Raw genomic sequence first — 26,395 nt, forward strand, 5'->3', positions numbered from 1 at the left:
CTGAGTGAGAGCAAGACCCCGTCTCTACTAAAAATAGAAAGAAATTACTTGGACAACTAAAATATATATAGAAAAAATTAGCTGGGAATGGTGGCCCAGGAATTTGAGGTTGCTTGAGCTAGGCTGACACCAGGGCACTCTAGTTGGGGCAACAGAGTGAGACTCTGTCTCAAAAAAAAAAAAAAAACAAAAACATAAAGGAGAGGGTGACAAATAAACTTTAGGACACTTGATGAGGAAAATTTCACCTTAAATACAAATTGATCTCGATTATGGTTAAAAACTATATTAGCAAGAAAATGTGTTTAAATAGGGCTGCGGCCAACAAGACAAATAAAGACTTCAGATAATTCTGTTTTGTTATTGAGTGCTATTCCCTGCCTCTCCTAACCTTGTAATATTCTTAGGACATAATATCACATGACAATAATTTCAGATTGAGAACTTATTCCAGGAAGGACTCCCTCTCTAACAAAGCATGGTAATAGTTTAGTTCTAGGAAACACGAGAATATTCTAGTTATCTATGAAATAACCATAACACATTATTTCCCCCAAAATCAACTTTATACATAACTATTTAAATAGAAATCTCAATATGATCAGTGATACAGGTTACTGGTGATTTTCAAGTAATAGCCTCTTCAGTTTATAATGTTACAAAAATTAAAACAAAACAAAAATGTAGGCATTTTTTCAGAAATGTAATCTTTGTCAATTTTGTTAACACATTTGTTTGTTAAATTTCCTAGAAATTTGGCTTTATTGAACAGCATTTTGTTGATTTGAATAATAATGACATTTAATCTTTTTATCAAGTAATCTTCACAAAGCATTGATCTTGCTAAAAATAGAAATGGCAAGCCGGGCGCGGTGGCTCATGCCTGTAATCCTAGCACTCTGGGAGGCAGAGGCGGGCGGATTGCTCGAGGTCAGGAGTTCGAAACCAGCCTGAGCAAGAGCAAGACCCCGTTTCTACTATAAATAGAAAGAAATTAATTGGCCAACTAATATATATATAAAATTAGCCAGGCATGGTGGTGCATGCCTGTAGTCCCAGCTACTTGGGAGGCTGAGGCAGCAGGATTGCTTGAGCCCAGGAGTTTGAGGTTGCTGTGAGCTAGGCTGACGCCACGGCACTCACTCTAGCCTGGGCAACAAGCGAGACTCTGTCTCAAAAAAAAAAAAAAAAAAAAAGAAATGGCAATACACTGTAATTATTATTAGGAATATTTTCATCAAAATTCCCACCTTCTGTCTAGCTAATCAATTCTATCTATGCTCCAAGGACCAGTCCAAATCCCATTCCTTGCTGCCTTCTCAGAGGACTCTTGCCCAGTGGTTCTGAAACTCATCTGTCCATGAAAATCACTGTGGGACAGGCATGGTGGCTCATGCCTGTAATCCTAGCACTCTGGGAGGCTGAGGCGGGCGGATCTCTCAAGGTCAGGAGTTCCAAACCAGCCTGAGCAAGAGTGAGACACCCCCCCCCCCCCCCCCCCGTCTCTACTAAAAATAGAAAAGAAATTAATTGGCCAACTAAATATATATAGAAAAAATTAGCTGGGCATGGTGGTGCATGCCTGTAGTCCCAGCTACTCAGGAGGCTGAGGCAGGAGGATCACTTGAGCCCAGGAGTTTGAGGTTGCTATGAGCTAGGCTGACACTATGGCTCCCTAGCCCTGACAACAGAGTGAGACTCTGTCTCAGAAAAACAAAACAAAACAAAAAAAGAAAAAAAAAAAGAAAATCACTTTTGAGTTTTAAAAAATATGGATGCTGTGTCTCATCCCAAGAAATTGTGATTTAATGGTATAGAATATGGCTTCAGACGTTTTAAAAGATCCCCAAATGACCCTAATGTGCATAAATGTTTGTCATGACAGTATGTAAGGTAACTCAGGTAAACTCAGTTAAAAAAAATCATGGGTAGTGTTAGTTTTCTATTGTTGCTGTAACAAGTTACCAAGAACCTAACAGCTTAAACAACACAACTTTATTATTTTGTAGTTCTGTAGGATAGAAGGGTGACAAAGGTCTCACTGGGCTAAGACCAAGGTGTCAGTAGGGCTGTGTTCATTCTGCAGGCTCTAGGGGAGGATCCACTTTCTCACCCCTGCCGCTCCCAGAGGCTGTCCACACTCTGCCTCAGGACCCCTTCTCCCCCTCCAGAGCCAGCAACATTGCATCTCTCTAACCACTCTTCCATTGTCACACCTCCCTCTGGCTCCTGCTGCCTCCCTATTCCACTTTTAAGATCTCCGTCTGTGTATATTGGGCCTATTGGATAATCCAGGATAATCCCCTAAAGTCATCTGATTAGCAACCTTCATCCATTTGCAGCCTTAATTCTCCTTTGTCTTGAAATCTAACATATTTACAGGTTCTGTGGACTAGAGAGTGGGCATCTGGGGTGGAGGGGAGCAATATCATTTTGTCTACCACATGGTTATTTGTAGAGTTTGAAAAATATTTAAAAGCATAAGGCAGAAAACGGAAATCGCCTGCACTTTCAAAATCCAAGAAAGACATACACACACACACACACACACACCCTGTGATGGCACCAAGATGAAAAAGTTCTAGAGATGAGTGGTGGTGATAGTTGTACAACAATGTGAATGTACTTAATGCCACAGTACTATAAACTTAAAAATGGTAAATTTTGTTATGTATATTTCACTACAATTAAAAAAACCTGTGATGACACTATATTCACATTTTTATGACCTGCCTTTTTCCCCCATTTAATATTTTCTGATCTCATTTTCTTCTGAAACATTAATTTTAATAGTTACACACCCTATTCTACCATATGGATATGTAATTATTTAAGCAGTCTCATGGTATTGAACATTTGTTGTTTTTAATTTTTTACCTTCAGAGGTCATAGGTTCTAATAACATTTTTATGATTCCTCATTATTATATGAAATTTATTGAGTGGAATATGCCTCCAGTGAATCTTTTATTTAAAATAGTGAACATCTAAAACTAGGCTATACTCCTTTAAATATTATACAGTATTACATTTCCTTAATTTGTTATGCCAATTTTCTAGACCATGACTATAGTAACAGGCCCTACTACAACACAATGATAAACTCACTTATAATATTAGAATGAAGATGCTGTCATAAATCCTGGCTTTGATTGCAAATATCCCATTTATGTAATATGTGCTTCATATTTACTAACATGTAGAAAGCTTGTGAGGAAGGTGATCTTTCAGACGCCAGTATTAGTATGTGCTAGCATTTGCTGACATACTTTCTCTACATAGTGAAATTATTTGTGATGATGTTAAGATGTTCAACCTCAGCTGGGAATATAAATGTTGGGTGATTCAAATTTTTTGCTTCTCTGTACATGTCCAAGAATGACTATGAAAGTACCACAAGTATTTGATTTTTGGGTTACAAATAGATTTTAGAAAGTGAATTCACAAATATAAGATCCATGAATAGTAAGAATCAACTGTATATCCTGCTCCAATTCCTGTAACTGACACACAGTAAATGTTCAATACATGTTTGTCCTATGAAAAGCAGAACCAACTTTGTGATTCACTTCAAGCAAAAGGCAAAACAGCATGGCTTCTTATTTGAAATACTGAATTCGCTTTTGGCTTTATTTTCTTTACAAGCTGCCCTGAAATGGAGTAGGCTTAAAAAGGAATAGTTTTGGGGGGGAGGTACAAGTTAAGTAAGGGAGAGAATTAAGAGTTGTATTTCGAACATGTAAAGTGTGAGATGCTATTTAGACTCTGGAGGCAGTGGATGACTGAATATATAGCCCAGGGAAATCTGGGACTAGACAAGTTAATTTGGGAGAGAACAACCCATGGATTGTACAAACACCATTGAGATGAATGAATTCACTGAAGGGTAAAGAACAGATTGAACCTAGAACAACAAAAAGGGTTGAAATAGTTCTGTTTTACTGTTGATCCATTTTAGAGATAAATTTTAATATTCACTTCAGTTCATTTCTTCCTTTTCTGTGTGAAAAAACCATAAAACTGGGGGAAATTTTGAATGGACGTTAAAGGGTATTAGCAGAAGATTCCAATTTTTTTTTTGTCAGCGCATGTAAAACAACACTTAGCCTAGTGAACTCAGATTGAATATAAACTGGAAATTGAGTATTACTTTTGAGATTGTTAGGCAGTCTCTGATTCTTATGTATCAAATGGAGTGTTTGATCTGATTAATGAGCTTTTTTTAGAGGGTAAAACTTCAAAGGGAAGGGTCCCTAAAACTACATTCTCTGAAGCATGGAGGGAGCCGGAAAAAAAGTTAGGACCCAGGCAGCAACATTCTAGTTTAACAATCAGAGATTTATGGCAACCTAAAAGCCAGCACGCAGGAGTATCCAAGGGAATAGATCCATGAATGCAAAGGGGTGAGAGGGAATAAAATGAGTGCCCTGGCGTCAGCCTAGCTCACAGCAACCTCAAACTCCTGGGCTCAAGCAATCCTCCTGCCTCAGCCTCCCGAGTAGCTGGGACTATAGGCATGTGCCACCATGCCCGGCTAATTTTTTCTATATATATTACTTGGCCAATTAATTTCTTTCTATTTATAGTAGAGATGGGGTCTCGCTCTTGCTCAGGGTGGTTTCGAACTCCTGACCTTGAGCAATCCACCTGCCTCGGCCTCCCAGAGTGCTAGGATTATAGGCGTGAGCCACAGCGCCCGGCCTACGTTTCTTTGTCATAAGAAATTAATATGAATGAACATATGAGCAAGACACAAGTAGCACATGACTGGAGGCTGAGATGGGAGGATTGCTTGAGACCTGGAGTTGAGGCCAGCCTGGGCAATATAATGAGGTCCTACTGTACTATAATAGTATTCTTGTTTATGTATTACTGCTGTTATTGTTTTCTACAACATGTTTTTAAAAATCAATCTTTGAAATAAAAAACATTTATTTCTAGATCTATAATCAGGACAATCTGCTATGATGTGAGGAATACTAGAACTGAGCCCCAGAAAAAGGGGTTCAGAGGAAGAGTCAAGCTTGAGTCATGATAGGCAATAGTCCTCTAAGGTGGGAAACTAGGAACGTATCTAGCTATCATGGATGAATGTGGTCAAGTGCCACATTAGGGAGATTGGCCATATTTGGAGATAAGTGCTAAAGCAGTGCTCAAGTTAGCACAGGCACTCATCCCTAATAGTGGAGAAAGACTGAGAGTAGAGGGACTATTCCATCCACATATTAATACAATACTGTAGAGAGCCCATAAAAGTCATCTATGGGCTGCAGGTCTTATGTCTGAGATACTCATAGATTCTCTTTCTGCTCAACCTCTCTGCCCATCAGTCCTCTCTCTGTTTTCCTCCCTCTTCTAACCCCATCTGTTCTTTATGACCTATTAGGACAGTGTTCTCAGGATCACTTACTCTCCTCCAACTCATAATGAAGAGTCTTGTTCAAGTTCTTCTTACTACTAGCCCAGCTGTGTTTGGTCTGTAGGCTTAGACAAGAAAGCTGGGCTGGGCGCCGTGGCTCATTCTTATAATCCTAGCACTCTGGGAGGCTGAGGCGGGCAGATTGCTTGAGGTCAGGAGTTCAAAACCAGCCTGAGCAAGAGTGAGACCCCTGTCTCTATTATAAATAGAAAGAAATTAATTGGCCAAGTAATATATATAGAAAAAATTAGCTGGGCATGGTGGCGCATGCCTGTAGTCCCAGCTACTCAGGAGACTGAGGCAGCAGGATTGCTTGAGCCCAGGAGTTTGAGGTTGCTGTGAGCTAGGCTGATGCCATGGCACTCACTCTAGCCTGGGCAACAAAGTGAGACTCTGTCTCAAAAAAAAAAAAAAAAAAAAGAAAGCTGGATAAAGAATGTGTAGAGCAACTCTAAGAGACTCTAGATGAGCCCACTCTGATAAAGCTGAGACAGAGCCCTGAGCCAGATAAGATATGGGAGGGGAGCACAAAGGGAAGAGTGTGCTAACACTCCCTGTGGAGAGTGCGGTACACTCGGTCATTTAGATATCATATGAATAAAGCAGATCTAGTGCCTGATGATTGTATTTTAGTTAAAACTCTTTCTAAAACAGTGGCTAAGAGCTCCTCTATATATATGGGGCACTGGCCCTTCAAACACTATGTTTTCCAAAACAAATGAGTGGGGGACCGGAACCAAATACCCTGCTAGTCTGTAACATGCAGATTACACATCGCAAAGTGGAGACCAGGCTTGCATTTTCATCCAGTGGAGGCTCTACTAGGAAAATAGAGTGGGAGACTCAATAAACTTATTGGACCCTAATTTCCTCATCTTTTAAATGAGCTAATTAGAATAAGATGATCTCTAAAGAGTCTCCTGGGTTCCAAACTTACGCTTCCATGAAATACTGAAAAAAACAACTTGAAATCCCAAGTACCAATTACTCCACTTCAACATATGTCCCATCTTTTTTACCTAAATCCCTACTTATGCCCCACACTTCCCCACTGCCATGCATTATTTTGAAGCAAATCTAAGACATTATGTGAAGTACATTCTAACAAATTCTCTTGGATCAAAGGTAGTTAATACATAACAGATCAGATAAAATCGGTCCACTTTTCCCGGATACCTTGTCTTACCGCAATTGCAAACACTATCATTAAGGTATTAAAGTAAGCTTGGATCAGCATTATGGGATGCTAACTCATATGCAGAATGAACCCAGTCATATTCATTAAGAGTTACCTTCAGTGAGCACTTGCTACTTTCCAGGTACTGTTGTGTTGTATTAGTTATCTATTGCTGTGTAACAAATTACCCCAAAATTTTGCTAGAAAGAAGAAACACTTATTATCTCATAATTTTCTGTGAGTAAAGAATCCGGGAATGGTTTAGCTGGGTGATTCTGGCTCAGGGTCTGTCAGGAAGCTGCAATCAAGGTGTTGGCTGGGGTTGAAGTAATTTTAAGGCTCCATTTGGGGAGGATCTACTTCCAAACTCATTCACAGGGCTGTCTAATGACATGGTAGCTGGCTTCCCCAAGAGCAATCCAAGAGGATGAGAGAGAGAATCCAAGACTGAAGCTACAGTCTTTTATAATCTCACTTTGTTAGAGACATCCCATTGCTTTTGATGTATTCTCTGTGTTAGAAGCCTCTCAAAGAAGTCAAACTCACACTTAACAGGTGGGCATACTTACCAGGCAGCAGGGATTGCTATAAATCATACTGAGAAGCTGCCTATGACATGTGCTGAGTATTGATTATTTTATTATTATTATTATTATTATTTTTGAGACAGAGTCTCACTCATGTTGCCTCAGCTAGAGTGCCGTGGCAACAGGCTAGCTCACAGCAACCTCAAACTCCTGGGCTTAAGCAATCCTTCTGCCTCAGCCTCCTGAGTAGCTGGGACTACAGGCATGCGCCGCCATGCCCAGCTAATTTTTTCTATATATTTTTTTAGTTGGCCAATTAATTTCTTTCTATTTTTTTTTTTTTTTTTTTTTACCAGAAACGTCTGTTGTATCTTTCTATTTTTAATAGAGACGGGATCTCGCTCTTGCTCAGGATGGTTTCGAACTCCTGATCTTGAGCGATCCGCCCGCTGTGGCCTCCCTGAGTGCTAGGATTTTATTATTATTTTTTGAGACAGTCTCACTCTGTTCCCCTGAGTAGAGTGTCCTGGCATCAGGCTAGCTCACAGCAACCTCAAACTCTTGGGCTCAAGTGATCCCCCTGCCTCAGCCTCCCGAGTAGCTGGGACTACAGGCATGTACCACAATGCCTGGCTATTTTTCTATTTTTAATAGAGATGGGGTCTTGGTCTTGGTCAGGTTGGTCCTCTCACCTCAGCCTCCCAGAGTGCTAGGAGGCATGAGCCACCATGCCTGGCCCTGAGTCTTGATCATTGAACTGGTCTGTTTAAGGTTTATAGCTTATTGTAAATTAATAGACGATCTTACTTCTTTACGAGTATCATTCTACCCACTTTACAGGTAAGGAAAAGTTACATAACTTGCCTAAGGATGGAGCAGAAGAAAGTGAGGGAAGCACAGACTGATTTATGCCAGTCATTCATCAATTATTTTTTGAGAGACTACCATATATGGTTTACTCTGCTAGGTTCTAGGCATCTGGAAGAGAACATGACATGTGAAACACACATAGGTAACACAGATTACCCTTGCACTCACAGGCAATGTTTAGAAGTTTTGAAGAGAACAGAAAGATGAAAATGACATAGCATGCTACAGCACTAAAGTTGTCTACCCAATATATCTTGTATAAGAAAATTTTCAACATTTCCATTCAACTCCTTTGCATTGCAGATCCACAGAAATCTGCAGTGACCATGCCCAGTCAGAGAGCGGCAAGAAACTGCTTTTTGCTAGAATATCTGTATTCCCTTTTTCAATGGGCTGATTCTTCCTATATATTCTAGTATCTGCTATGTAGGCTCAACAGAAATTGTGGTACTATAATAATTACAACAATTATGTTGTTATTGTGCTCTCCAGCTCCCTTGCCACTTTTTAGACAAATATTTATATATTAGAAATTAAAATGAATTTTTTCCAGTCCTTAGCCCCCTAAGAGTGCAGTTGAGAAGGGTGCTGAATCAAGAACTCCCAGACCTAAGCACAGGTACTGCAAATGAAAAATTAGGCCCAAAACATACAAGTTCATTCTATTAGATTCTGGGTGGAAAATGGCAATGAAAAACTATGGCAAATCTATAGGACAATTAAAATAATTTTAAATAAAATTTAATTAAAAATAAAATTAACTTTCTCACAATTAAAATAGTGAGAAAAATTAAATAAATTCTCAAATCACACATTGTAAAGAAAAATCAATCAAGCAGAGATTGACACTGACTTCATCTATTTTTCATTTCCGTAAATGCAAAACAAAAACCTAAGAAGAAAAAAACTGAGAAAAGAGGAATAAACTCTCAATTTCTGAGTGTTAATAAAATGTACCTATTAAGAAATCTTGCCTATATTAAATAATTCTAAGCTAATAATTAATATGCATTTTAAGCATAAGTCCACAAACCAAATTTCAAAGTATTAGATCCTTTTAAAGACTTCTGTTGTCCAGACTGTCATGTCAAACTGACAACAGTGCATTTATGAGCCACGTCTAATCTCACACTTTTTAGCAAAATTGCAGATTTAATACGGAGAGAGTAATTCTCAGGAAAATGATCATTATGTATGTGAATACTCACCAGATATGCACAAATCTTACCAGTTCTAATTTTGACCTGCCATGGAATCTGTGAAGTCATTCGCCAAGTTTCTTCCCCCCCGCCCCCCCCCCCAGGTAAACAAGTTCTCTTAATTTATTTCAAACCATTTGTTTCTTCCTGAACAACCAGTTTTTATTCCTTCTCACTTTTACGGTGATAACTTACAAAAGTCCAAAAACATCTTGCAAAATCTGCATTACAGCAAAACGACCCTGCAGGCGTCTGTGCCGATAAGGAGGCTACACTTAGAAGGCGGGCGGGTACTGACTATCTAAATGAGCGATTTCCACATTTGGAATCCCCTCGGAAATCTGGGCAGAAGGAGCGAAAGCGAGCGTGGCCAATGACTCACACAGGGCGCTGTAGCCCAGGGGCTTCGGGACGTGCCAGCCCGCGGGGCTCTCCGGGGCCTCAGAGCCCCCAGGTCATGCGTGGGAATTCTGACTCCCACTGTGGGAAGGACACTTAACGTTCCTCCCGACACACTCCTCAGTGACCTTCGGCACTCGGCCTTTCTCTCAAAACCGCCAGAGCAGCAGCCGCCACCTGCCTGAGGCCAAGGCAGTAAGTCCACACCACACGAAGAGCCTGAGCCCCGCAGGAACGGGTGCAAGGCGGAGCCCTGAGCGCTTCTTTCCCGCTCTGTTTCTGCTCGCCCCGCCACGCGAACGCTCGAGAAGGGCTCGCAGACCCGGGGCCCAGCCCCGCCGGGGTCGCGCGGTGGTGGGGGGAAGGGACGGAGGCCGCGCGGCTGCGGCCCTCCCCGGGGCGGGGCTTGAGCACCGCCCCTCCCCTCCCCCACCCCCTTTCCACCCGCCCCCGCAGCGGGAGAGGGAGAGGGAGGGGGTAAGGAAAGTGCTGTTCTGTGGAAAGGGGCGGAAGGAGGAGGAGGGAAAAAGGGAACAGAAACATGGCGGTCAGCTGTCGGGACGGCGGCGCGGCGGTCAGCTCCTAGGATACCTGCCGCCCGCACCGCACCGCAGCCCCGAGAGCCGAGGCGCCCGCGCGGGCTCGCGCTCCGGGCCGTTACCCCTGGCTGCGGGCGGCGCCCCTCGGGACCCGGCCCGAAAGGCGGCGCACGCGCAGATCGGGCGGTAGCTGCGGCTGCCGGAGCAAGTCCCCTTCCCTGCCCCGTCAGGGCGCCCAGGCCGCGGACTGGCGTTTGCATGCCCCAGGAAGGAGCTGCGTCCGGGTGGCGCTGACGGAGGAGCGGGCGGCAGGTGAGGCTGCGGCGCGGGGCCTTTCGCGTTGGAGCCCTGCGCGGCGCCTTCGCGGGGGCCCGCGCTCCGAGGCGGGGAGGGTGCCGGGCAGGTAGCAACTGGGAGGGCAGAGTTCCCAGTGGCCCGCCTGTGGGGGGTCGCCGTGGAGCCGAAGAGTGGCGGGGGCTGGCATTCCCGGCCTAGTTTCTCCGCGGTTTCCGGGGGCGGGGAGTCCCCGGAGCCTGCGGGATGTGCTTGGGGAGACGCTGCTCCTGGAAGGGCCTTCCCGCGCCGCCGCCTGGGCCCGAGAACCACTTTCGTGCCAGCGCGAGGGGTCTGGGCCCTGAGGGGCCGCCTGGGTGGGGGTTGGGTGGGCAGGGCGCGGGCGGGATCGGGGTTCCTTGGGGGGAGCCGGGGCCGAGAGGGCGGGGAGCTGAAGCCGGGGGTGGGGAAGGGTCTCGGGAGAGGTCGGGGGACCCAGGTGCTCGAGGGACTGCGTGGGGAGAAGAGGGGACCTGGGCAGGTGTCGCAGGTGAATTGAGGACATTTCCTCCTTTGCCCTACGGTGGCCAATCCTACGGGCTTCTTTGTCGGGGGTGACTTTTAGGAAGGCGGGTTCCTTTCAACTCCAAAGTGACTAAACAGATATAAAACCAACTAATGAGCCCCTAGTGCTGACTCTTGCAAAGAGCTGTAACTTCTTTTGCCTTGAGGATGCTGTCATGTCTTTTTTCCTCCTTTTTTTTTTTTTTCTTCATAGGCCTTTTCCCTGCCGAAGACCGTGCTTAATCAGAACAAATAAGGAGTGACCCAGTTTTTAAATAGTGCCCCCTCCTCCTCCCATTATGTGTTTGTTTCACACGGGAAAATTTAGGACAGTTACCGCAGTTATTTGTGCAACTGTAAGGGAAAGTGTCATCTGCAGTAGTGAATGAACCCTTAGCTGTCTCTGTACTCCTCCCTCAGAGACATTGTCAAGCTTTGTAGCCCGAGAAGTTGACCTCTTGAGCCTGCTTAATTGTGTGCAGACCCCTGTTGAGACTCTTTCTTTCCAGAACCCAATTTACGTTGGAGTAGGTCCTCCCTCGCAGTCTGTGTATAGTAAGAAAGGGGAGGATGTTAGTGCTATGACGCTAAGTTTTCAATAAATATTTGATTTGAGGTGATCATGTGTATTAAGCTATCTGAAATGCAGAATGTTGTATGATTTTTCTGTGTTCACGCGGTAAGAGCAAAATTATCTCTGAGCACTAAATGATACCTGTTTTTGATCACTATAACCACGAAAAAAAACTCATATTTTCTGCCCTGTTCTTTGTATTACTGTTAAAAGAGTTGGTAAGTTGCCTTGTTTTGGTGTAAGATTGGGAACTCAGCAGTGAACTTAAATTTGTATACATGAACATGATCTGCCTTTCATATAGGCTTACTTTGACTCATTTTTCTGGTAATGACAAAGGGTTTTCTGCCACTCAGTCCACGCTTTCCCTTCATTGGTATCTTTGCAACCATTTTGCAAAGTAGTTCATGAGTTTGGGGTCTAATCTTTTGTATTATCTATTTTAGTGAACTTGATCATATGTTAGTTGACTTTGGCCATCTTGTGTAGTGTACAGTACTACTTTAGACTTTTTTTTTTTTTTTTTTTTTTTTTGAGACAGAGTTTCGCTTTGTTGTCCAGGCTAGAGTGAGTGCCGTGGCGTCAGCCTAGCTCACAGCAACCTCAAACTCCTGGGCTCAAGCGATCCTCCTGCCTCAGCCTCCCAAGTAGCTGGGACTACAGGCATGTGCCACCATGCCCGGCTAATTTTTTATATATATATCAGTTGGCCAATTAATTTCTTTCTATTTATAGTAGAGACGGGGTCTCACTCTTGCTCAGGCTGGTTTTGAACTCCTGACCTTGAGCAATCCGCCCGCCTCGGCCTCCCAAGAGCTAGGATTACAGGCGTGAGCCACAGCGCCCGGCCTACTTTAGACTTTTTGATTTAGGTAATAGAAAAGCTATGGTGTTAGAAATGTTAAAGTTGTATATTGGAGTAATTTACTCCGGTATAATTTGTAAATTAGTGCATTCTGTTTTTGAGAGTAAATACAGTATTTTGTAGTATAAACTTGAACTTTTAGCTGAAGAAATTGGCAGTAGAATTGTGTGGAGACTGTTCTTAAAATGCAAATATTTTACATTAAAAGGAACTGCAGTGGAGTGTAGGCTGTAACAATTCATGGTGCCAGACTTGGAAGGTTATTTGGTTGAGATGCTCTCTGTAGAGAAACATGTTAAGTATATCTGCAATAAAAGCTAATTTGTAGCTATACACTAGGGACACCCTTGCTCTTTATGTATCTGCCTGTTAGGTCCAAAACATCTCATATTTTCATTGGAGTTTCCTGCCAAGACAAATACTGGTTTTGCATTGGCTTTGCTGCTCAATTTGGAAGTTAGGTTTTCATCTTATGTTTGCATCTTAAATACATGTTGTAAAGTAAAAAAGAAAGTCGCTGAGTCAGTGGCAGGTTGTTGTTTCATTTGGTCTTTCTGATTTGCAAAATGTGATTTCTGTCAGAATTTGAATTTCTAATGTAATATACTTGCTGAGGCTTAGATAATAAGAGCAAACAAGCTTTTCCTAATACATGAATTAAAATGTTATCTTCTTTAGGCTGGTATCACAAATTGTACCTTCTCTTTCATATTTGTTAGTTTAGCACATAGACTTGTAGTAATGGAATACCATGTTGGAATGGGAAATTCCTTTATGACGGTTAAAACTTGGTGAAAGAATTTCACATAGTACAGCTGGTATGAAACAGATCTTTAGCATCAGATTGTAGCAATTTCAAAATTAGGTAATTTTATTACTTGGAATTTAAAACAGTATTTTATGGGAAGAAATTAGTTTATAAACTTGAAAACATTTTCTACATATATAAGTATATGGGTGTAATAGAGCTTAAGGTGGTATTTGAAATTTTTTTATTGCAAAAATACAACCTGATTAAAAGAAAAAATTTTTTAATTATTCCCACATATCTAACATTTACATTTTTCTGTACTCTGATCCTGTATACTAGTATAATATAGTAATTTGTAATAAATGCTGATCCTATCTATACTTGTGTATAATTCTGTGGTTAATGTTCATATAACTGTCTTTTTAAACTTAACATGTTTTCCCTGCTGCTGCATATTAGTAGCAGCACCAGGGAAAGCATGTTAAGTTTAAAAAGACAATTATATGGCATTTAAGTACTCCAAAGTTTTTACTGCCTCATTTTATGTAACCATTTCCATATCTTAACATTTTAGTAATTCCACCTTTTTACTCTTTTTTCTTTTTAATAATTTTTTTTTTTTTTTTTTGAGACAGAGTCTCACTCTGTTGCCCAGGCTAGAGTGAGTGCCATGGTGTCAGCCTAGCTCACAGCAACCTCAAACTCCTGGGCTCAAGCAATCCTTCTGCCTCAGCCTCATGAGTAGCTGGGACTACAGGCATGCGCCACCATGCCCGGCTAATTTATATATATATATATATATATATATTAGTTGGCCAAGTAATTTCTTTCTATTTATAGTAGAAACGGGGTCTTGCTCTTGCTCAGGCTGGTTTCGAACTCCTGATCTCGAGCAATCCGCCCGCCTCAGCCTCCCAGAGTGCTAGGATTACAGGCGTGAGCCACCGCGCCGGGCTCTGGCCCACCTTTTTACTCTTAAAATAATGCTATAATGAAATCATTTTGCTAATATGATGGTCCATGCCAAATTACTTTTTGAACTTTTGAAAAAAAGTCAACTTTCTTTGAACTGCTTTGTTTGCAGTGGATTGTTGGGGCTACTACAATGTAGTATTGAATTGAGAATGGAATGGAAACAAAACGAAAGACCACAGATGTTCATGTGTGACTTGAATTCATTGAGTAGGAATCAAAATATACATGCATAATTCTGTTACTGAATTGCTGCAAGTTTCAGTGTCCATTAACTTTACTTTTATATGAAATAATATAATTGTTATATTTCAGTAATATTGTAAGTCTTAAATATTTTTAAGTGTTCTTTATTTCAGCCAAACCTAGTATCTACAAATCCAGATTTACTATCTTTTGGCTTATAGAAGAGTCATCTTACAGGGTTTTAAAAATCTTTGCAATATTTTAAAGTATTCCTTGAATTTAGTTTTTTATTGTGTATGTGCAAGTTCATTTCTCTCTTACTTTAGGAAAGCATAGATCCTGAAAGCATAAATGTTGTAAGTCTTTATTTTTGAGACAAGAGTCTCAACTCTGTTGCCCTGGGTAGAGTGCAGTGCTCACTGCAATTTCAAACTCCTGGGCTCAAGTGATCCTCCTGCCTGAGCCTCCCAAGTAGTTGGGAGTACAGGTGTGTGCCAGGATGCCTGGGCTAATTTTTCTATTTTTAGTAGAAACTGGTCTTGCTCTTTCTCTGCTTGGTCTCAAGCAATCCTCCTGCCTAGCCCCCAGAATGCTAGGATTATAGACGTGAGCGTGTAAGTCTATTTTTAAATTATGGATAAAAGGATCTTTTAAAGAGTTACTGTTCTATCTGCTAGGGATAGGAAGATGAAAAACATAACATAAAAAGGTAAATATTAAGGTCTAAGGTAAATGGTCTTATAAATAAACACTATGACTATAACACAACAAATATAGAATAGAGCCAAAGATGCTACAGGAACAGAGGGAAACACCTGTGGTGTGGATCAGAGATGGTTTTCATAGAAAATGTTTGAATTAAAACTCAAAGAATGGGCTGGGCAAGGTGGCAGACACCTGGAATCCTAGCACTTTGGAAAGGCGGGAGAATCGCTTGAGACCAGCCTAAGCAACATAGATCCTATATCTCTACAAAAAAATAGAACATTTAGCTGTGTGTGATGGTGTGCATATATAGTCCCAGCTACTTGGGAGGCTGAGGCAGGACTTGAGCCCAGAAATTGGAGGTCGCAGTGAGCTGTGATGATGTCTGCTGTACTCTAGCTGGGGCAACAGATGAGACCCTGTCCCAAAAAACAAACAAAAACTCAATGTTGTGAAAAGGCACAAAGTAATGAAAGAATGTGGCAGGTTTTATTAAAATGCAGTTGATTTATAGGGAAGTGGATACTAAGCTGGAGGGGTATGTAGGGGCTGTATAATAAAGGGTCTTAAAGTCAAATAAGAAATTAAGACACTACATTGTAGGGAACAGGGAGCCGTTTAAAGATTTTATGTTATTTATTTATTTATTGAGGCAGAGTCTCACTCTGTTGCCCAGGCTAGAGTGCCATGGCCCCAGCCTAGCTCACAGCAACCTCAAACTCCTGGGCTCAAGCAATGCTGCTGCCTCAGCCTCCCAAGTAGCTGGGACTACAAGAATGCGCCACCATGCCTGGCTAATTTTTTCTATGTATTTTTAGTTGGCCAATTAATTTCTTTCTATTTTTGCTGAGACGGAGTCTCACTCTTGCTCAGGCTGTTCTCAAACTCCTGACCTCTAGAGATTCTCCTGCCTCGGCCTCCCAGAGTGCTAGGATTATAGGTGTGAGCCACCACGCCCGGCCCATTTAAAGATTTTAAACTTAAAAATCATTGGCTCCATTATGAAGGAGGGATTGGGAGAGCAGCATGGGTGAGGCTTCAGGTTCATCATCTAGAAAATCTTTAAGGCATCTAGGTAAGAATTGAGTGTAAGGATAGAAAAAATGGATAGACTTGAGAAGTATTATATGATACATACATTTTCCTCTGGCCCACAGGCCTTATTTCTTTAACCTTATCGTCTCCCTGCTCACTGTGCATGTATCACACCAGTCTACTTTCTGGTTGTTTCTCTCAGAGCCTTTGCATATGCTATTACACTTGCATATTACTTTTTCTGAGAGTTCTTTCCTGATCACACTATTTAGTTAGGGAGGTCAGTTTTTTTTCCCATGCCCGGCTAATTTTTCTATTTTCTGTAGAGCCACTGTGCCTGGCCACTCTTTCTTATATTCTTACCTCATTTGCTTTCCTCTATTTTCTCCTATGCTTTTGTTAAAAATCTCAAAGGACAGGATCTGCTTTTTAAGAAAACTTAAAAAAAAAAATCAAACCTTCAGTAAGGTAATAAGAATATTGTAATGAACTCTCATTATGCCTTCATTTAGATTTACCAATTATTACCATTTTGCCACATTTGCATTCTAGCTCTCTATGTATATTGTTATTATTTTTTGATTGAACCATTTGAGAATAAGTTCAGTATATATTTTCCAAGCACAAGAACATTCTCTTACACAATACAATGATCAAATTTAAGAAAATTAGCTTTATTACCAAATTATTATCTAATATATCGTTTACATTCAGATTTTGCCAGTACTATACCTTACAGCAACTTTTTGTTTTTCTATTCCCAGATTCATTCTAGGATTGTTCATTATATTTAGTTGTCATTTATTTGGTAGACTCTTGGATTTTCTACATAGACAGTCATGTCTGTGAATAGGGACAGTTTTATTTCTTTTTCTTCTCGTATCTTTACTGTCTCTTTCCTTCACTTGTCTTTGGGTTTATTTTGCTGTGCTTTTTCTAGTTTTTTTTCTGGTGAGACAGGGTCTTGCTGTCTTACCCAGACTGGAATGCATCAGTGTGGTAACAACTCATTGCAACATCTAACTCTCAGGCTCAAGCAATCCTCCTGGCTCAGTCTCCCAAGTAGCTGGAACTACAGGTGGGGACCACCACCCCTGGCTAATTTAAAAAAATTTTTTGTAGAGACAAGGTCTCTTTATGTTGCCTAGGCTGGTCTTGAACTCCTAGGCTCAAGCAATCCTCCCGCCTAGGCCTCCCAAAGTGCTGAGGTGATGCAGGAGCCACAGTGCCCAGCCTTTCTAGTTTTTTAAAGTTGAACTTAGATTATTGATTTGAGACCTTGCTGTTTTCCTCATATAAATGTTTAATGCTATACATTTCCCTCAAAGCATTGCTTTAAGTGAATAATACAAATTTTTATGTGTTATCTTTTTATGTGTTTCAAAATATTTTAGTGTGTTTAATTTCGAAGTGTTTGGAGATATTCTTGTTTTCTGTTGTCACTTATTTTGAGGCTCAACTTGTAATCTCTTTTAACTTGGAATAGTATCTCAGACATTTTTTCCCCTTTCATTTTTATGTAGAAATTAAAAAAAAAATTTTTGCCATCAATTTGGCTTTGTCTCCTTAAATCTTCATGATTAGATTAAAGCTGTGCATTTTTGCCAGTAGTACATAACTAATGTGTTCTTGGTGTAATCTATCAGAAGGCTGGTAATAATAGTTTGACTTATTATTAGTGATGTTAACTTTGATTACTTGGTTAAAGTACTGGCTCCCAGATTTCTGTAGTAATACATTTTATTCCTTTGCAATTATTAGTATCTCTAGAGAAATAGTGGGAGATTATATAAATATCCTATTCTCCAACAAACTTCCACCCAGTGGTTTTACTATCCTTTGATAATTCTTGCTTGAATCTGAATACTATGATGACTGTAAAATGATTATGTTCTATCATCCTTCTACTTTTTTTTGTTTGTTTTTGAGACAGCATCTTGCTGTTGCCCTGGGTAGAGTGCAGTGGCATCATCATAGCTCACTGCAACCTTGAAGTCCTGGGCTGAAACCATCCTCCTGTGTCAGCCCCCCCCACGCCCCCCCCCCCCGTGTCCCCCCCCCCCCCAGTTGTTGGAACTAGAGGCATGTGCCACCATGCCTGGCTAGTTTTTTCTGTTTTTGATAGAGATAGAGTCTTGCTCTTGGTTAGGCTAGTCTTAAACTCAAGCAATCCTCCTACCTTGGCCTCACAGATTGCTAGGATTACAGGTGTTAGCCACTGTGCCTGGCCACATTCCTTTACATTTATTAGTTGGCATTCTGTTGTGAAGAGCTTTCCCTTCCTTCTCTGTCCTTCATTCATTCCTTTTATTTTATTATATTTATGTGGACTCAAGGCTTTAAAAAATCAGTTTAATTATAATCTATTATGGTCATTCATTTTGACGCAGAAATTGTCCACAGTTTGGCCAGTGGGAAACTATTCAAGCTAGTTCCTGTGTTGTGTTGTTAGGACCCATTAATCTTTGAGCAGTACTTTTTTTTTTTTCTTACATCACATTTCTAGATGTATTTTCCTTGCCCAGCCCTGGGATTGTCATTTTTCTAAGGAGTTCTGGTGCCTGTGGAATTGTGAAACAAAGACTTAGATGCTAGGTATATTTGTTGCTGTTTCGGTGAGTGACACTGCCTTTGTGGTGTTTTTTAGCAGACAGAACTAGGAAATACACATACACTCATGTACACGCATTCATTTTTTTTTTTTTTATTTACAGAAGGCAGCACACATGGACACACATTCATTTTTAAGAAGCTTTGTTGAGAAATCATGTACCACACAATTCCCCCATATAATGTAAATCATATAGTTTATAGATTTTCAGTGTGCTCAACCCACACCATAATCAATCTTTTCACCACTTGTTTACTTTCTATTTTTATAGATTTGCCTATTTCAGACATTTCATGTAAGTGGAATCATACTATATGTGGTCTTTGTGGTTGGCTTCTTCCACTTAGTATAATGTTTTCAAGATTCATCCATGTTGTAGCATATATCAGTACTTAATTCCTTTTTGTTGTTGAATGTTTCATTTTATGGATATACCACATTTATCCCTTTATCAGTTGATAGACATATGGGATGTTTCCATTTTTTGGTTATTATCAAGAATGTTTGCACACACAGTTTTTCATTCCTGAATAATTTTAGATTTACGGGAAAGTTAAAAAGATAGTTGAGGGAGTTTCTGTATTCCTGTATGGTTAACATTTTATATTACTATGGTATATTTGTCACAACTGAGAAATCAACATTGGTACACTGCTATTAACTGAAGTCCAGACTTTATTTTAATTTCACAAGTTTTTATATTAATGTGCTTTTTGTGTTCTGGGACCCAACTCAGGGTACCATATTGCATTTTAGTATGTATGGGGTTTCTTTTTTTTTTTTTTTGAGACAGAGTCTCGCTTTGTTGTCCAGGCTAGAGTGAGTGCCATGGCGTCAGCCTAGCTCACAGCAACCTCAAACTCCTGGGCTCAAGCGATCCTCCTGCCTCAGCCTCCTGAGTAGCTGGGACTACAGGCATGCGCCACCATGCCCGGCTAATTTTTTTTTTTCTATATATATTAGTTGGCCAATTAATTTCTTTCTATTTATAGTAGAGATGGGGGTCTCACTCTTGCTCAGGCTGGTTTTGAACTCCTGACCTCGACCAATCCACCTGCCTTGGCCTCCCAGAGAGCTAGGATTATAGGCGTGAGCTACCGCGCCTGGCCCTAAATGATCTTTTTTTTTTTTTTTTCTTTTTTTTGAGACAGAGTCTCACTTTGTTGCCCAGGCTAGAGTGAGTGCCGTGGTGTCAGCCTACCATGCCCTGCTAACTTTTTCTATATATATTAGTTGGCCAATTAATTTCTTTCTATTTATAGTAGAGACTGGGTCTCTCTCTTGCTCAGGCTGGTTTCGAACTCCTGACCTTGAGGGATCCGCCTGCCTCGGCCTCCCAGAATGCTGGGATTACAGGCGTGAGCCGCCACCTCGCCTGGCCCCTAAATGATCTTGATAATGTTTTCTAAAGGGAACCACCAAGCTCGTATTTTTAATTGCTTAAATGTAGCAAATAACTCTGATAAAACTATATTTTCTTTGTGGTTTAACAAAGTACATTGTTCATTTAGCACAGTTTGAGATACCAGGGAACACGCAGATATTTTTGAAGCTTTTAAAAAAAATTTTTATTACAATGAGAGGAATTGTGTAAACTACATTTTTAGTCTTGTAGATTGAAGTTAATAATGTTTTCTTTTCTTTTTTTCTTTTTTTTTTGAGACAGAGTCTCGCTTTGATGCCCAGGCTAGAGTGAGTGCCGTGGCGTCAGCCTAGCTCACAGCAACCTCAAACTCCTGGGCTCAAGCAATCCTGCTGCCTCAGCCTCCCAAGTAGCTGGGACTACAGGCATGTGCCACTATGCCCGGCTAGTTTTTTCTATATATATGTTAGTTGGCCAATTAATTTATTTCTATTTATAGTAGAGACGGGGTCTTGTTCTTGCTCAGGGTGGTTTCGAACTCCTGACCTCAAGCAATCCACCCGCCTCTGCCTCCAAGAGTGCTAGGATTACAGGCGTGAGCCACCGCGCCCGGCCAATAATGTTTTCTTGATAGTAATGGAATTTATTTATTAGAATGTATACTGTTGTAAATTGTAAGGTGACATACAATTGATTTTTAAGGATTATCTTAGCTGTAGTTGGAAAATGAATTTTAAATATTAAACTATGTATCTGAAGTTTATTTTAATTTGTCTTCAGAAACTTTTATTAATAGAAAGTATTGATAAGGGTGTAGAGAAAAGGGTACAAGAGTTGTACATTGTTGGTGGGTATTTAAGTTGGTGTACCCATTATGGAAAACATTTTGGAGGTTCCTCAGAAAGTTAAAAATAGAACTGCTGTACAATTCAGCAATCCCATTTACAGGTAAATATCCAAAGGAAATGAAATCAGTATCTTGAGATATCTGCACCCCACCCCCATGTTTATTGCAGCATTATTCATACTAGCCAAGATATGGAAACACCCTTAGTGTCCATCAAGAGATGAATGGATAAAGAAAATGTAGAATATTACTCAGCCAGAAAAAGAAGGACATCCTGTCATTTGTGATAACATGTATGAACCTGGAGAACATTATGCTAAGTGAAATAAGTCATAGATAGAAAGATAAATACTCATAATCTTATATATGCTATCTAAAAAGTTGAACTCATACAAGTAGAGTGTACAAGGGTGGTTGCCAGAGCCTGGGGGAAGGAGGGGTTAGGAGAAATGAGGGTTGGTTAAAGGGTACAGACTTTCATTTATAAGATGAATTCAGGGCCGAGGGTGGGAGGGTGGGCGTGGGATAAAAACTTGTCTATTAGGTACAATGAACACTGTTATGATGATGGGTACACCAAAAGCCTTGACTTAAGCATTATTGGCTGGGCATGGTGGCTCACGCCTATAATCCTAGCACTCTGGGAGGCCAAGGCCAAGGGATCGCTCAAGGTCAGGAGTTCAGAATCAGCCTGAGCAAGAGCGAGACCCCATCTCTACTAAAAATAGAAAGAAATTAATTGACCAACTAAAAATATATAGAAAAAGTTAGCCGGGCATGGTGACGCATGCCTGTAGTCCCAGCTACTCGGGAGGCTGAGGCAGAAGGATCGCTTGAGCCCAGGAGTTTGGGCTTGCTGTGAGCTAGACTGACACCATGGCACTCTAGCCCGGACAACAGAGTAAGACTCTTTCTCAAAAAAAAAAAGCATTATACAAGCTATGTAACGAAAACACTTGTACTTCCTTAATATTTTGAAATTAAAAAGGAAAAAGAAAGAAAACACATGTCCGAACAAAGACTTACCTCAAATGTTCATAAAAGGTGTGTTCATACTGGCCAAAAACTGGAAAAAAGCCAAATGTCCATTAGCTGGTGAATGCTACAGTCCACAACCACTGGGCAGCAGAGTGGTACTGGTCTGTGTGTGGCCTGTTAGGAACGGGGCCACACAGCAGGAGATGAGTGGGGGGCTAGCAAGTAAAGCTTCATCTGTATTTATATCTGCTCCCCATTGCTTACATCACCACCTGAGCTCTGCCACCCCACCCCACCCCACCCTGCCCTGCCCCATGGAAAAATTGTCTTCCATGAAACTGGTCCCTGGTGCCCAAAACATTGGGGACCACTCACTGGGTGAATGGGTAAACAAATGATGATAATAGCATACAGTTCAATGCTCTTCGGCGATAAAGAACTAACTACAGTTATACATAATAACATGGATGAATCTCAAAAGCAGTATGCTGAGTATGAGATGCTAGACACAAAGGAATATATATTATATGATTTCACTTATATGAAATTCTAGAAGAGGGAAAACTATAGTAATAGAAAAGCAGATCAGTGGTTGCCAGAGCCATGACTACAAGGGAATATGAGGAAAATTTGTCAAAACTCAAAATTGTATTAGGTCATTAAATATTAAATGTCCAGTTTTGAATCAGTTTATTATATCTCAGACAAGAAGCAGTACAATCACATAATCAAAGTATGTATCTAAATTATCAACACAGTTTTGTCATCTTAATGGTAGCTTGTTTATCCCAGCAGTGAAGAACCTTGGAGAGCAAGTGGCGATGAAATCGCAAAAGGAATATTTCACAGCTTGTTGAGAATTGAGTATTTTTTCTTATAAGAAGTAGTCCAAAGTTTGGAAGAAGTGGTAGTCAGTTAGTGTAAGGTCTTGTGAGTACAGTGGTTGACAGTTTCTAAGTCCAGTCTCTGTAGTTTGAGCAGTGTTGTTTGTGCGACATGTGGTCTAGTGTTGTCTTGTAAGAGAATTGGCCTGTCTCTATTGATCAGTTTTGGCTGCTTAATCGCAAGCATCCTCATCATTTTGTCTAATTGGTTGTAGTAGGCATCTGCTGTAATCAACTGACTAGGTTTTATGAAGCTGTAGTGGTTAGTACCAGTGCTGGACCACCAACAGACACCATTAGCTTTTTATGATAAATATTTGGTTTTGGACTGTGTTTCAGCACTTTAGTCATTTTGCCAAATGCACGTGATTGTCAAAAAGAATCTGTTTTTTATCACATATAACAATAAGGTATAGAAATGGTTTGCCTTTATGTTGTGACAGGGACAATTTTTCTTTTGACATTTGTTTGATTTATGTAGTACCCATTTATCCAGCTTCTTTCCCTCAGTTTTTTTTACATAGTCTAATATTGTTGGAATAGTAATGCCCAACCTTGTTAATTTATGCTTAGGTTGAGATGAATTAACTGCCAATACAGTTTTTAATTTATTATTATCCACCTTGGTCTCAGGTCATCCATTTGGGTCACTTTTAAGATTAAAATGACCAGAATGGAACTTTTTTTTTTTTTTTTTTGAGTCAGAGTCTCACTTTGTTGCCCAGGCTAGAGTGAGTGCCATGGTGTCAGCCTAGCTCACAGCAACCTCAAACTCCTGGCCTCAAGCAATCCTGCTGCCTCAGCCTCCCAAGTAGCTGGGACTACAGGCATGCGCCACCATGCCAGGCTAATTTTTTCTCTATATATTTTTAGTTGTCCAGCTTATTTCTTTCTATTTATAGTAGAGACGGGGTCTCACTCTTGTTCATGCTGGTTTCGAACTCTTGATCTTGAGCAATCTGCGCGCCTCAGCCGCTCAGAGTGCTAGGATTACAGGTATGAGCCACCACACCCGGCCAGAATGGAACTTTTTAAACCGTCAACGTACTGTGTTCATTAGCCACATCCTTTCCAAACACTTTGTTGATATTTTGAGCTATCTATGTTGTATTGGTTTTACGATGGAACTCATATTTGAAAATGATACGAATTCTTGACTTATCTATTGTTGAACAAAATTGTTCTAAAAAAATTTGAAAGATAATCACAAGTCTAAATGTGTGTTTCAAAGAATGGGGATATACCTTTACAATAAAAATAAAACAAAAAGTGTCAAAGTGAAATGTCATAGATAATAGCAGTCAAACTTAGTACTTAAGGAAATTGGACATTTCATACTTAATAATAACCTAATGTAAATCGTATTGGTGAATTTTATTGTATGTAATAAATAATACATCAGTAAAGTTGATTTTTAGATTTTTCAGTTTAATGTTCTCCCAACTGAGCTATTTCGGCTAAAATTGATTTTTTTTTTTTTGAGAGAGTATGGCTCTGTTCCCTGGGCTAGAGTGAGTGCCGTGACGTCAGCCTAGCTCACAGCAACCTCAAACTCCTGGGCTCAAGCGATCCTCCTGCCTCAGCCTCCCGGATAGCTGGGACTACAGGCATGTGTCACCATGCCCGGCTATTTTTTTTCTATATATTTTTAGTTGGCCAATTAATTTCTTTCTATTTGTAGTAGAGACGGGGTCTCGCTCTTGCTTAGGCTGGTTTCGAACTCCTGACCTTGAGCAATCTGCCCGCCTGGGCCTCCCAGGGTGCTAGGATTACAGGCGTGAGCCACCGTGTCCCGCCTAAAATTGATTTTTTTTTTTTTTTCTTTTTTTAGAGACGGGGTCTCGCTCTTGCTCAGGCTGGTTTTGAACTCCTGACCTCGAGCAATCCGCCCGCCTCAGCCTCCCAGAGAGCTAGGATTACAGGCGTGAGCCACCACGCCCGGCTTAAAATTGATTTTTAAAAAGAGAAAAAGAAAAGATGATTCAAATTCCAGAGATGGTACTGTACAGCATGGTGACTATAGTTAATAATACTGTATTGTTTACTTGAAATTTGATAAGAGAACAGATTTAAAGTGTCTTCACTCCTTCTCCCACAAATGATAAGTATGGGTGGTAATGGATATGTTAATTAATTTGACTATGGTAATCAGTACAAAGTGTGTATATATACCAAATCATCACGTTGTATACCTTGAATATGTTCAATTTCTGTCAATTGTTTTAAAATTAGAAAAACCATCAAATGCTATTATCCATTCATCACTAATGTTTACAATCAACATTTTCATATATTTAGGTAAATCTAACGACATACATATATTTTGTGTGAGAGGAAAGTATTAATAAAATAAATTTGAAATTTTTAAAAAAGCTTTTCGTTTAATTAAACTTATTTTTATCAGAGATAAAGAAAGATAATTTTTACCATCATTTCATAATGATAAAGGGATTGGTTGATTGAAAGCAGGTTACAGTCCTTAATGTTTATGCCCTTAAAAACAGAACTTCAAACTATATGAAGCAAAAACTGATAGATTAAAAGGAGAAAAAGACAAATCCACAATTACAGTCAGAGATTTCTTTTTTTGTTGTTTTTTTTTAAGAGGTGGGGTCTTTCTTTGTTGCTTAGGCTCGAGTGCAGTGGCATGATCATAGCTCACAGTAACCTCGAATTCCTGAGCAATCCTTTCACTTCAGCCTTCTGAGTAGCTGGACTATAGGAGTATGCTACCCATCTGGCTAATTTTTGAAAAACTTTTCTGTGGAGACAGGGTCTCATTATTGCCCAGGCTGGTTTTGAACTCCTGGCCTCAAGTGGTATCGCCCTCTTTGGCCTCCCGAAGCGCTGGGATTATAGCCATGAGCCATTACACCTGGCCCTATAGTCAGAGATTTCAATGCCATTTTCTTTCTTTCTTTTTTTTTTTTTTATTTCAGCATATTAAGGGGGTACAGATGTTTATTTACGTGTGTTGCCTTTCGCCCACTTCCCTCCCCCCGGAGACAATGTCATTTTCTTAATAGTTGACAGGACAAGTGGACTTCTAGAAACTCAGCACACATATAGTGGTCTTGAATGACACCATTAACTTACTTGGGTTGACTGACATTTATTTTTTTTTATTTTTTTTTTTTTTTTGAGACAGAGTCTCACTTTGTTGCCCGGGCTAGAGTGAGTGCCGTGGCGTCAGCCTAGCTCACAGCAACCTCAAACTCCTGGGCTCGAGTGATCCTTCTGCCTCAGCCTCACAGGTAGCTGGGACTACAGGCATGCGCCACCATGCCCTGCTAATTTTTTATATATATATATCAGTTGGCCAATTAATTTCTTTCTATTTATAGTAGAGACGGGGTCTCGCTCAGGCTGGTTTTGAACTCCTGACCTTTTTTTTTTTTTTTTTTTTTTTTTTTGAGACAGAGTCTCACTTTGTTGTCCAGGCTAGAGTGAGTGCCGTGGCGTCAGCCTAGCTCACAGCAACCTCAAACTCCTGGGCTTGAGTGATCCTTCTGCCTCAGCCTCCCGAGTAGCTGGGACTACAGGCATGCGCCACCATGCCCGGCTAATTTTTTTTTATATATATATCAGTTGGCCAATTAATTTCTTTCTATTTATAGTAGAGACTGGGTCTCGCTCTTGCTCAGGCTGGTTTTGAACT

General features: G+C 40.6%; 1 protein-coding gene across 2 annotated transcripts in view; it reads left to right on the forward strand.

Annotated features, from left to right (window-relative positions):
* The first annotated feature begins 10,094 nt into the window (after positions 1–10,094).
* Positions 10,095–26,395, forward strand: part of DENND4C (DENN domain containing 4C) — a 106,087-nt gene continuing 89,786 nt past the window's right edge. For both annotated transcript variants that reach the window (XM_020289340.2, XM_076008773.1), the window contains exon 1: positions 10,095–10,441. The gene's annotated coding sequence lies outside the window, so the exon portion shown is untranslated. The remainder of the gene's footprint in view (positions 10,442–26,395) is intronic.

The sequence above is a fragment of the Microcebus murinus genome, chromosome 12 (genome assembly GCF_040939455.1).
Source record: "Microcebus murinus isolate Inina chromosome 12, M.murinus_Inina_mat1.0, whole genome shotgun sequence".
Classification (NCBI taxonomy): Eukaryota; Metazoa; Chordata; class Mammalia; order Primates; family Cheirogaleidae; genus Microcebus; species Microcebus murinus.